Genomic DNA, 14,064 nt, shown 5'->3' on the forward strand with positions numbered 1-14,064 from the left:
CACTATCTCTGACATGGACCTCATCACTGCCCTGGAAGGGAATGCTGGCAGAGTGGAGAGGCACAGGGCACACTTGTTGAACTCACATCATGCACTATCAAGTTTAAGAGAGATGTTTTATTGCTATATCCTCTATAGCAGGGTATCACAAGCAGGGAGTGGGGCCCAACTGGAGAATGTGAAATGTCTTACTAGATCCAAACTGGGGGACATATAGTCAAGTCTGAACCACACCCCTGAGGGGTCACCTGCACACTCACACCTCTAGATGTACTAGGCAAAGGGAGGAGGCTCTGCTAAGAAACTTCCTAGATAAAAACAATTAGTACTAAACTATTTGATTAAACACTCATTTGACAAGGAAAAAAAATTACTGACAGCCCAGTGAGAAGAAACACTTGGACTCATTTCAGTAAATCCCTCCCAAGAGTTACAGTCATGGCCCAGTATACCAGATAATAAGGAGCAGTTCAGAAATGGCTTACAAAAGAATCAATTTCAAACACATGTCACACTGGCACATAGAAACATGTCTTTCTTCTGTTCAGTGGCTCCCTATTTTTCTCGGAGTGAAATCCAAAGTGTTTATGACGGCTTCCAGTGTCCACAGGACATGGCTGCCCACTCCCTCCAATTACAGCTCTGACCTCACCCTTTCCTACTTTCCCCACCTCCCTCCTTACTCCCTTCCAGCCACATTGACCTCCCTGATGTCCCCAAAGGTGTGGTCAGGATTTGGCTCCAGGGACTTTGCTCTGGCCATCCCATTCACCTGGAACTTTCCCCCAGATACCCTTATGGCTCAATTCCTCCCTTCAATTTTGTGGCTTATACATCACCTTTTCAATGAGACCTACTCTGACTGCTTCATTTTGAAATACAAGTCTTCCTCCAGCATTCCTGGACTATCTTACTTGGCTCAATTTCCTATCCATAATCCTTATCACCTTCTTACATACTCTATAAGAATCTAGTTACACATTTAAATATATTGTCTGTTTTCCTCTCTTGAATATAAACTCCAAGAGGTCAAGGAATTTTGTCTATTCTGTTCACTGATGTATCCCAAGTGCCTAGAATAAAACCTGACACATAGTAGGTGCTAATATTTGGTTGAATGATATTGATAGCAATAAGAGGCAGATAAATGCCTAGGTACATAGGGGCGAGTCCCTGGTGAAATGCCACCTTCAAGGCAAAAACAGCCTGAAGGCTGAAAGACCAGGCTGCTGGCTCTGGATGAAAGCCGTGATCCAGAGTGAGAACCTCTGTTCGTGTTTGCCCACCCTTTCTCCATTGGTTCTTTCTGAATAATGCTTTTTAACCAATCAAATGTTGCCTTTTCCAATACTGCCTATGGTCTGCCCCTCTCCCATCCTGTGCCTATAAAAACCCCAGACTCAGCCACACTGGCAGAGACAAACTGACTTAGGGTGATAGATGACCTGACTTAGGGTTAGAGACCACCTTCCCGTCCCCTCTCCATTGAGAGCTGTTTCATTGCTCAATAAAATTCTCTGACCTCATCACCCTTCAATTGTCAGCGTGACCTCATTCTTCTTGGATGTGGGGCAAGAACTCAGGACCCACTGAATGCAGGTACTCAGAAGGCTGTTAATACTGTGGCCCTCTGCCCTCCACCGGTGGAGGGCAGCCACCCCATGCAACAGGAAGCAACATCAGGGCCAAGCCCCAGCCCCGGAGCCATGGGCCAGAGTGGGGCAAGGAGCTAACTGGGCTGTTAACACACCACCATCAGTCAGGCTACAGATAGTGGGACTAAAAGAGCTAATTACCACATTGTAACACCCCTTCTGAGGCTTCAGGGTTGTGGCCACCCCTGCCTGGGCACCACCGCATTCCCATCAGGGTGACATGGTTGGTGCATGGAGCCCGCCGCTGTACCAGTGGTTGGAATGGCCGGCCAGACCCCACAGTCACTTGCTCACATACTCCCTCCTGCTAGGGGCTGAGCACGCAGTCGCAGCGGCCCTGGGATCCACACCGGAGTGCAAGCCAAACATGGCCTGGTGGGCTGACTAGACAGAGTGCCTCCTGCTGCAGGGGCTGAGAAAAATCCTGCATCAGTATCTTGATATCTTCTTTTGATTATATGATACTAATTGAATATTAGTACTATATTCTTAAAATATACAAAAAAGAAATAAAATTCTCACCATGGAACACATAAAGCCTTTTTAAAGAGACCTCCATCTTATTCACTGTAGAGAAAAACAAGGACAACATTGCAAATTCTTGGTAAGCATTATCAGGTGAATTCCACAAGACCAGCATAAACTCTGGATCTTTATAATAAGAATTTCCAATTAACATTCACACTTAATTCACCCACACTGCTGATGTGGCATTCAACTTTGTTTATATCCTATAGTTGGTCACACCAAAGCACAAAAAAGATTAAGACGCTTACCTAAGATCACACAACCAGTTTCGAGTAAGGCCTCTGAAACATCTTAAAGTTCATTCTTGACAAGGATTTTCAGAGCATTTCTAAATTAAGATTTTTTCCCACAACTGAATGTTTTACTACATAGGATTTGTGAGAACTCAAATTCTTTGATAATGCTCAAATGGAAAATTACTAAAGGCTTATGTACATCAAACAAGAAACATAATTTATGGTGGCTGTTGTAAAACTTATGATAAATCTCACGTGAAAATAGAATAAGACATTTGCAATAGTTGCATCCAATTTCATGATAAAAATGTTAGCAGGACTGAGGTTTTCTTTGTAAAACTTGAGACTTAAAGATTTCCAAGGTCTCTTTCAAGTACACACTGCTGTCAGTACATGATTTTCCCCATCATACTTGCATGGCTACTTTCCTTTGGCAATTATGCTTCATAATGAAAATGTAAACCCAAGCCCTTTTAAATGGTGAAGTATGGCCAGCATTTGGTAGCTCGGTAAACACATTAGCACAAGATCCAACACTAGGCCCTTCAAGAATGTTCTATGACAATGATGACAAAATGCCTCAATCCTATCCCCTGTAACAAGGCTCACAGTATTAGAATAAGACTTCTTGCTGTCAAAGAACTTTCATAAGAAAGAGCAGAGTAAATGCTCTTTTTCCATTTGGATAATTTGGACAAGTGTAACAGGCCAAAGAGAGTTGAAAAGAACATTTTAAGCCTCAAAGACAGAATGAAAACAGCAATTATAGAAGGGATAGAGAAAATGAAATTTATAAAAATTCATTCAACAAATATTTATTGAGCATCTACTATCTGTCAGGCAATATTCTAAGTGACAGGGATTTGGGTAGGAATAAAAGAGTCAAAGTCCCTGTCCTGGTGGAGATTTTGGTCTGGTGGGGAAAGTGGTCAGTAAGCAGATACATAAACCAAAATGTAATGTCAAGTAGTGGTAACTGGCTTAAAGAAAGAAAGCTTGGGTATGGGAAGGAGAGAGGTTGGTAGGAGAGTACAATTTTACATAGGTTGGTCAGGGTAGCATTTGAACAGGAACCTGAATGAAACAGGAGACTGAATCACAGGCAGATTTTGGGAAAAGGCATAACACAAAAATGCAAAAGCCCTGAAACAGAAGCAAGCCTACCATGTTCCAAGGAACATCCAAGTGATGCAACCAGAGCAGCATGAATGAGGCAGAGAGTGGGAGAAGAAGAGATGAGAGAAACAGACAGGCAGGGGCCAGCTTCTAGACTGTAATAATAACAATAATACTCTCTAGAGCTTACTACGTGCCAGTGCTGTTCTAGTGTTTTACTTTTATTCACTCATTTAAACCTCTAACAACCCTTTAGGGTAGGAACTATTATCTATAAAATTTTTAACAATGAGGAAAGTAAAACAGGGAGAGATTAAGAAATTTGTCTAGGATGATAAAGCTGGTACGGCAGTCACCTCTTATCCATAGTTTCACTTCCTGCAATTTCCATTACCCAAAGTTAACCTTGGTCTGAAAATATTAAATGGAAAATTCCAGAAACAAACAACTAATAAGTTTTAGATTGTGCACATTCTGAGTAGCGTGATGAAATTTTGCATTTTCCCTTCCATCCCGCCCGGATGTAAATCATCTCTCTGTCCAGCAGGTCCATGCTGTAGATGCTCCCTGCTTGTCAGTCACTTAGTAGCCATCTCAATTATCAGATCAGCTGTCATGGTATCTCATCACACAGGCATTTTGTCATCTCACATCATCACAGAAAGAAGAAGGGTGAGTACAGCACAGTAAGATATTCTGAGAGAAAGTGATCACAATCACATAAGCTATTTTGAGAGAGAGAGAGACCACATTCACCTAACTTTTATTATAATATATTGTTATAATTGTTCTATTTTGTTATTAGTTACTGTTAATCTCTTACTGTGCCTAATTTATAAAGTAAGCTTTATCATAGGTATATATGTATAGGGAATAACAGTGTATGGTAGGGTTCAGCACTATCTGCAGGTTCAGAATCCACTGGGGGTCTTGGAACGTATCCACCATGGATAAGGTGGAATTACTGTATGCACAGAGTGAACCCAGTCTTGCTCCAGTGACCATGCTCCTTAACACTACACCTTACTGTCTGTCTAGACCACACTCTGAGGATAATGGAAAGTCATTGAAGGATTTAAAGCAGGGAAGTGACACGATCTGCATTAAAAAATGATAATGATAATTCTGGCTGCTGTGTGCAGAACAGATGGTAGAACGGCAAGAGAGGATGGCACACAATGCTTCATGCCCAGGCCAACGACCAAGCATGGGAGCCATAACCTGGACATGACTCACCTCCATCTCCATCCTCCCTGTGCAGACAGAGCTATAGCCGATACAAATACCCACCTTAGTGCAAAAGGCTGTGACCCAATCTCACACTCTTCAGTTCAACAACCCTGGTGGCGGGGCGGGGGTGAGCACTCATCCTCCTCTAAGCCCTCTCCAAGTCAAACACCATCCTGTAATTTCACTGTCTACCTCCACCATGCTCTTCTCCTCCCTCTCTTTATTCAAACAACTCCCAAAAGTCCAATTTTCCCCACACTCAATTTTAATCAGTCACAATATAAAGCTCTGATTGTCCATCACTTCGTAGCTCAGTAAAACCCTTAATGCAACATGTTTACTATAGCACTAGTGTTCAGCCTACATAAACCTTTATTTACCAACAAAGTCTGGCTCTGTGTCCCTACCCAAATTACCAAATTGTAATCCCCATGTGTCAAGGGAAGGACTTGTAATCCCCACATGTCGAGGGAGGGAGGTCATTGGATCATGGGGGTGGTTTCCTCCATGCTGTTCTCGTGATAGCAAGTGAGTTCTCATGAGATCTGACGGTTTTGTAAGGCAGTTTTCCCTGCTTTTGCTCGCTTCTCTCTCCTGCCACCTTGTGAAGAAGGTGCCTGCTTCCCCTTCACCTTCTGCCGTGATCGTAAGTTTCCTGAGGCCTCCCCAGCCATGTGGAACTGTGAGTCAATTAAATCTCTTTCCTTTATAAATTATCCAGTCTTAGGGAAGTTCTTTATAGTAGTGTGAAATGGACTAATACACCAACAAAAGTACGTTTCCCTTTTCTATGTATATATCACACATTACAGGTGCAATGAGAATAATACATCACTTGATACTGATATTGCCAGGCTGCCACTGCTAGGTAACAGCTGATTTGGGTTTAAATTCCATTTCTCCCATTTGCTGGATTTATGACCTTGGGCAAATCTTGAAAACTGCATAGACTCCATTTTCTTAATCTATAAAATGATGGTAATCACACTTCGGCTCAGAAAGCTGCAAGGAGTACATGAGTATAGTATGTGAACCTGGCATATATCAGGAGCTAAACACACGAGCTTTAAAAACCTATTTTGGACCAGGTGCGGTGGCTCATACCCGTAATCCCAGCACTTTGGGAGGCTGAGGCAGGTGGATCACTTGAGGTCAGGAGTTTGAGACCAGCCTGAACAACATGGTGAAACGCTGTCTCTACTAAAAACACAAAAAATTAGCTGGGCATGGTGGCAGGTGCCTATAATCCCAGCTACTTGGGAGGCTGAGGCAGGAGAATTGCTTGAATCTCCCTTGAACCCAGTGGGCGGAGGTTGCAGTGAGCCGAGATCGTGCCACTGCACTCCAGCCTGGGCGACAGAGCAAGACTCGGTCTCAAAAAAAAAAAAAAAAAAGAAAAAGAGAAAAAAAGAAACTCTATTTATTCCTTCTTTTAAAGGGAGCTATGTTTTCATTTGATTACTCAAAAGCACAATTCTCCAACTTCATTTCCTTAGCTTTTACTTTTAAAATTTATTTTATTCTAATTTCTCATAAATATATATAAATTAAAACAAAAGCATGCTTATTTATGTTTTTTGAAACTCTGCTTTCTTAATCCATAGATGCCAAAAGAACAGGCAGCACGGGTGAAGTCCTTACTGCATGGTGATTGTAAACTATGCCACTAAGAGCATAGCACAGTATCTCACATGTAGTATCTCCGTACTGCCCAGTTCTTGAACAGAAGGTCGTTCAAAGCTTAAAATTCTGTCAATGAGCTTTAAGCCTGGCTTGATAAAGAACCAGATGGAGGTGCCCTCATCTCCCTACACAATGAAACCAGGACCTTGAATATAGTGTTCAACTTGAGAATCTCTACCTTGTCATTATGTGTGTAAAGAGTTACCAGGAATGATAACAGCAATTTGATTACACACCCTCCTTTCTTTCCTCTAATTATTTAAAACAGACCATGCAGGCTGGGCACGGTGGCTCACGCCTGTAATCTCAGCACTTTAGGAGGCCAAAGCAGGCAGATCATGAGGTCAGGAGATCGACACCATCCTGGCCAACATGGTGAAATCCTGTTCCTACTAAAAATACAAAAATTAGCTGGGTGTGGTGGCACGCATCTATAGTCCCAGCTACTCAGGAGGCTGAGGCAGGAGAATTGCTTGAACCTGGGAGGCAGAGGTTGCAGTAAGCCGAGATGGTGCCACTGCACTCCAGCCTGGCAACAGAGCGAGACTCCATCTTAAAACAAACAAACAAACAAAACCACGCATATATTAAACCTGCACTCAAAAATAATCTCTTTTAATAGTAAGTGAAGTTTAGCAAACTCTAGAACCTGTAGGATGTTACTTTTACATTGCACCTAAGGCTGAAAATTCAGAGAAATATATAATCATTATGAAATATAATGTTCAATACAAAAGCATCCTTTGGTTAGGAGTAAATTATTCCTTTGATCTTAATGAGTTCATATAATATGGATGAGGAACTATAATAGCTAACTTTATTTAAAGAAGGAGGTTACTCTTATTGAACTAAACCAAATACTTGTTGGAGCTCATCTAATCTCAGCCTGAAAATATTAGTTAGAAGCATGTGGGAATGGCTGGGGGGAGTGGCTCATGCCTGTAATACCAGCATTTTGGGAGACCAAGATAGGAGGATTGCTTGACGCTATGAGTTAGAGACTAACTCTAACAAACCCTGTCTTTACAAATAATTTTTTACAATTAGCTGGGCATGGTGTCACACACCTGCAGGTCTAGCTACTCAGGATGCTGAGGCAGGAGGATTGCTTGAGCCCAAGAATTCCAGACTGCAGTGATCTATGATCATGCCACTGCACTCCAGCCTAGGCAACAGAGACCCTGTCTCTAAAAAAAATTGCACAAAAAAAGCAGAGTAGCAAACCTCCAAAGAGCTAAAAACAGAACTGCCATTCAACCCAACAATCCCATTTCTGGGTATATGCCCGAAACAATACAAATCATTCTATCATAATAGCACATGTCTGCGCATGTTCACTGCAGCACTATTCACAATAGCAAAGACGTGGAATCAACCTAAATGCCCGTCAATGACAAATGGGATAAAGAAAATGTAGTACCTATACACCATGGGATACTATGCAGCCATAAAAAAGAATGAGATCATGTATTTTGCAGGAGTATGGATGGAGCTGGAGGCCATTATTCTTAGCAAACTAACACAGGAACAGAAAACCAAATACTGCATGTTTTCACTTATAAGTGGGAGCTAAAAGATGAGAACTCATGGACACAAATAGGGGAACAACAGACACTAGGGCCTACTCGAGGGTGGAGGATGGGAGGAGAGAGAGGATCAGAAAAAAAATTATTGGGTACCAGGCTTAGTACCTGAGTGACAAAATAATCTGTTCAACAAACTCCTGTGACACAAGTTTACCTACATAACAAACCTGCATATGTACCCCTGAACCTAAAATAGAAAAAAAAAAAAAAGCTGGTGGGAGAAATATTTCTGAAACATTCGTTGCTCCTGATCCTAAAGAATAATGTTATGAAGTGACTGCTCTCTGTGGGTCCCTCCCCAAAACTGCTTTATCAGAAGATCAGTTACCTTTCCAGAGATGACTGCTCATGTAAGTCTTTACTAAATCTTCAACATACTTTTCACTAAACTGTGCTCAGTGAGGGCACTACAGGGATTCTAGTGGGTAATTCTTTGTAAGAGTCTATCCAATACATTGCAGAAACATTAGCATCCTTGGTTCTCAGGCACTAAATGCCAGTTGCACCCTACATGGCAATAAAAATGAACATCACCACCCCTCTTGAGAATCACTGATTGGCATTTAACAGCCAAAAAGTAAAAAATTTCACTGTATAAAACTAACTTGAAAGGAATTAGGATAAAACTAAAATTTTGCCCTGGAGTTGTTCCAGTTTTTAAATAATTAATTAAAGTAGATTTTCTGCTTGCAAATTTTAGAGGTCTATAGAAAACTGAGTCAGTTTGCCCAGTTGCCACAAGATAATACATAAAAACCATGGTTTTATTCTCAAGTTAAAGTGTTGTTGTAAGACTGTCATTCAATCAACAGTCTCTAGAATATGGATGTCTATGAATACTTGTCCATTTGAACTTTACCCTAAAAGTAAATCTGTTTTCACATCTCATTCCCTGAGAGAAGAACTTTAAAATTTGTCAAAAACCATTATTATTCCAGGGACAGATAACCTGCCATGAAATCTATTTAGACTCAACCTAAGGCAATTTTCAAAAGCATTTTCTCGTAGGTAGAACCTGTACTTAACATCACAGTAACAACACAATCCATTTAAAACAAGCAGAACCCTAAAATTTCACAATGAGGTGACTGTCTATTTATATGTAAAAGTTTTGCATGCTTTCATCTCAGCACTGATCTCTTATATCCAGTTGTCAAGTGATAAATGTGCCGCATAGTTTGTTAATAATTGTCCCTCAGCCAGCTGGGAGGGGACCACTTTTAAGAGCTTTTCAAAGTGAAAGGCAGAGAAAACGGTAAATCCCAAACAGCTGGACAAGGAAATCAGGTGACAGTGGAATTCATTCCACAGCACTTTCCAATATCTTACCTCATATAATCCCAAAGGTTTTAAAATCCATCATTCAAATGAAACTTAGGGAGCAGCAAGAAGAAACATGGCATTCGCCTTAAAATCATACACCTGGCCAACCCACGTGGCAGTTTCATTCATAGGAGCAGCCAGAGCTGAACTGAAGTCAAGGCGGGTCTGGAGTTCTAAGGTAGCTGTGAAAGCTCTGCAGGTCCACTTCACAGATGCTCCTGCTTCTCTTCCTCTTCCCCCAAAGTTCTAGAAATGAAATACTAGACAGGATTCCGGCAGGTCTCTAGCAAGAGGCTCCTGTCCAGTACAAATGACAATAAAAGCCACTCTTGCCTTTCATCAAGACTTATCACTGTCCAGGCATCCTAAGTGAAAAAAACGTATCACGTCCCTTTGGCTGAGGCAGTCGTGGCCACACCCCTGTAAAGGGTACAGGATGCAATCGCCCCATCCTCCCCTCAGCTTCCTTCCTTTGCTTTTCCATGGGAGAATTCCAAAGAATGAGTTATGTGTACACACACACACACACACACACACACACACACGCACACATAGGGTGGGCTGATGTCAAACAAGCTGACTGCAATCACAGAAAGGGGAGCTTGCTATTTGATTTACTCAGAATAGACTGGTCACTACCTGAGAACTCCAACTTACCATTACCATAAATCAGACATAGCATTCATTTAGGTTACTGAAATGGGCTTACAGTATTTTAACTAATCCAGAGTGAAATTTGTGGACTTGTGATTTCAAACTGTGAAAAAGGACTAAAGCTTTTTCAAACATAATACAGCTCTAATGAAAATCCAAACATGAGGTTATCAATTCAGAAGTTATTTTCAAACCTGACTTTTAATGTGAAAATAGATGCAATTATCAATCTAGCTAATGCTCTTGTCTTATACTGGAAAGAGTTGGGGTAGGGAAATCCCCAATCCAGATCCATCATTCTTTACTGGAGAAAGGGGCTTTCTGAAGCTGTTAGCCCACCTGTGTCAGCGGTTGCAATTACAAAGTGCTGGTTTAATGTAATCAAAGGCTATAAGACCATCTCTCTCCAGCAACCTCCAGGAAAACTAGATGAAATGGTCTTACATGTCAGGTACATTTGCTGTGAAAAGATGCAAACTAGATTTAAGCTTCACACTACATTTGATGGCTGCAATTACCTCTCTATTGTTCCCTTAACCCAGACACAGTTTGCCCTGAAGCTTCGAAGGGCCACAGAGCTTTGGGCTGATTCTGGAATTGGATGAGTGAACACAGCAAGCCAGGCACTCCAGGATCACCATCACCCTGTCCAGGCCTCTTCTGGACATGTAAACCCAGCCCAGTTTTAGAACAAATCACTATGACTTTCCAGTGTCCTAGCAAACAACAATAATAGCAAGCAGGTTCAGAATGGTTACTGTGTGCCAGGGACACAAAGGAGATGCTTTAAAAATAGTATCAAATGAGTGTCACTGTGCTCTAAGAATAAGGTCAGTAGTGTCATTAGGCCCACGTTACAGACGAGAAAACTGAGGCTCACCGAGAAGAAGTGATAACAGCCAGGATTTGAAGTCTCATCTGAAAGCTTAAGTATCTTAAACACAAGCTCTTTTAAGATACTCTGCCTTCCTCAAGTAACACTCTTGAAAATGCCAGCAACCTCACTAATTTAGGTGGCCAATGGGCCCACAGTGGGCTCAGTCACCACTGGGAGATTAAGAAAAATCAATCTAGGCCAGGAACCATGGCTCATGCCTATAATCCAAGCACTTTCGGAGGTCAAAGTAGGAGGGTCGCATGAGGCCAGGAGTTCAAGACCACGGTGAGACACTATCTCTACAAAAACATGTTTTTTTTAACTTAGCTTGGCATGGTGGCATGCACCTGTAGTCCCAGCTACTCGGGAGGCTGAGGAAGGAGGAGCGCTTGAGCCCAGGAGTTTGAGGCTACAATGAGCTACGATCCTGCCAATGTGAATCAGCCTGGGCAACAGAGTGAGATCCTGTCTCTAAAAAGAAAAAGAAAGGAGGAAAAGAAAGAATAAGAAATCTAGAAAGAATAAATATATTTCCTCTTTTTGGCATCAAAGTTGGCTATAGCATATGGACAACAAATAGACTTCTTAACAATATAAGCCTCTGTTTGTATCCCCAGGAAGGAATAGAGTATAATCTTGAGCTCTTGACTACTTTCTAGTTAGAGGCCAATAGATTCTCTGTTGGGTAGAAGAGAAACTCACCTACTCTGCTTATGGTGCAGCTCTTACTATCACTCACTGCCTGGTCTCTGAATCCCACCTGATGCTCCTACCACTATGGTCCTCCAAGCCATGATTCTTTGCCTTCCAAATACCATCACATTTGGTACATATACCACTTTACCTGCACTCTAGGTTCTGGATTACCCATGTATTACCAACACCTACATGTGACAATCTATTTTCCTATATGGAGAAAACCTACTTGACCCCAGCATAAGACACTATCATAATGGAATTAGATTTCCCAGCTGACCGAGAAAGAAACTAAAAAGTGTAGGGCAACAGAGGTTGATGAATGTTGTAGCTTTGATTTCAAGCCATCACACGTGTACTCTTTCATTGGGATGGTAATTTTTTAAGCACAAGTAATTCATCCAGTACTACTTTAATCATAGTAAATGATTATATTGAGAAGGTATATCCAGAGTATCATAAATTCACATATGCTTTCCTTTCTCCAAACCACACCCCTTTGTGGGGAAAGTCCAGCAAAACCAAGAGCAACAAATAAAATGGGGAAGCACATTAATAACAACTTTTTATCAACAAAACACTCTTATGTTTTTACTTACTATGATATCATACGGTGGTAGGCACTGGGAGGTAGCTGCGAACAAAATAAACATAGCCCCTGCCCTCACAGAGCTTATATTTTAAAGAGAAAAACATTAAATAAATATAAAATGAATTCTTTAATTACAATTATGACACATGCTACAAAGGAAAAAGAAAAGATCCTCAGCGTATGGATGGGCCATCAACATGACGTGGTCAGGAGAAAAAGAGAAAGCTCACTCAAGGCATTGGCATATGAACCACACGCTCTGAAGGGATGAGGCTGGTGAAGGAGAACAGCATCTAGAAGTTTCAAGAATTGATGTAAAGGGATAGAAAGGGAAGCTTAAAAATGAAGGAATGGAAATTATCCCCCAATTATCTTTCCCATTTCCATCAGATCTCCCACTGCAAGCCCAATTGATTATTACAGTTTTCAACATTCAAAGCTATTGATCTAGCAAGGATGCCCATGGGTAGAAATGTGATTTATGGATGCTGAATGGATTAATTATAAACAATTAAAGACATCACTTAACTAAAGTAGCTCATTCCCCAAAGCTCGCAGAATATTTATTGAGAGTAAAGCAGGGAAGAGCAAAGACACAGTCCTTAGATTACAACACAAATTGGCAATGGAAAAATTCAGCAGTGCCTCTTCCACCTATCTTTATGCTGGTACCAAAAACACAAACTAGAATCAAGGTTAGCACATCAGGAAGGAACAACCCTTTTCCTGAAAATCCCATTATGAATTTCCTCTGTGTTTTGCATTTTGCATGCCTCTGAGGCTGACATCACTCATATGCATTATTGAAGCCTCACTGGATGTGTCTGCCTATCTGCTGCAATTTTTATTGGAGACTTTTTCTTCGAACCCTGTGTTTCTAAAGCAGCCAGAGGAATGCTTGTCCCGTTGTCACTCTGTTTTCAGATTCCCAAAATCTTTCAATGGGAATACACATCAGTCTGTGTATAAATCAGAAAGCTTTTTGAAAATATATACAAAAGTGAGGTAGCTGCTAAAATATCAAGGGTAGGACCTCAAATCTAAACCCAAGTTGATACATGTGTACAAAATACGTGTATTTTTAAATTTGGCTTAGAAAGTAGGCCGTTAAACTCACTAAAAACGATCATGATTATTATTTGTTATGTTATAATAACTGAATACGTGCTAGGCCCTATAAGTGTGTACACACACTCATTTAAACCTCAGAGTAACCAGAGTAAAAATCCCCGTGTCATAAATTAAGAAAACTAGGGGACAGATTGAATAACTTGTTCACAGAAGACCACATAGCCAGAAACTAGCTGGATTTCAAATCTTGGGTCTGTATGACATCAAAGCTTACCCATACTTTTGCCACTCTTCTACAGCTTTCTCCCACAATAACTACCTATCATTCACTGAATGTCAAGAATTACGCTCAGTAATTAAGAATCATCCACTGAAAGAATTCTCACAGTAATTCTGAGAAGTGTTCTTAGCCCCTAGATGAGGAAACTGAGCTCGGAGAATTCCAGGAACTTGATCAAGGGAGCACCATGGCAAGGCTGAGAGGTGCAGAGGGAGATTTCCCAGAACCCTGCACAATTTCAGGAGAAATTTGTGTGGTACAATGAGTTTAGTAAAAGTAATTAAGGACTTGTTACTTTCTTAGGGTTTTTGAGTTTTATCTGGGAAATTATCAATATGCTTTGGAAGAGAAGAAAATTCCCAAAGGACTGATTTCCTCATCTTAGGTGGACAAGGAAATCCCTCTAGGAATGCCCATTCAAGCCAAAATAGCACTGTGATCCATTACTTTCATACACAAAAATAAATGACCCTCAGTTATCTATGTTTAACACAGATCAATACCCACAAGCAGATGTAATGTGCCAAAAACTCTGAA

At 41.1% G+C, this 14,064-nt stretch overlaps 1 protein-coding gene across 7 annotated transcripts in view; it reads right to left on the reverse strand.

Annotated features, from left to right (window-relative positions):
* Positions 1-14,064, reverse strand: part of HECW2 (HECT, C2 and WW domain containing E3 ubiquitin protein ligase 2) — a 405,698-nt gene that overhangs the window by 165,953 nt on the left and 225,681 nt on the right. Inside the window, exon 1 of one of the 7 annotated variants that reach the window (XM_063644848.1) lies at positions 9,364-9,793. The exons of the other annotated variants lie outside the window; for them this stretch is intronic. The gene's annotated coding sequence lies outside the window, so the exon portion shown is untranslated. Of the gene's footprint in view, positions 1-9,363; positions 9,794-14,064 lie in introns of those variants that run through there. 7 annotated transcript variants of the gene reach the window in all.

Source organism: Symphalangus syndactylus, chromosome 8 (genome assembly GCF_028878055.3).
Source record: "Symphalangus syndactylus isolate Jambi chromosome 8, NHGRI_mSymSyn1-v2.1_pri, whole genome shotgun sequence".
NCBI classification, from domain to species: domain Eukaryota; kingdom Metazoa; phylum Chordata; class Mammalia; order Primates; family Hylobatidae; genus Symphalangus; species Symphalangus syndactylus.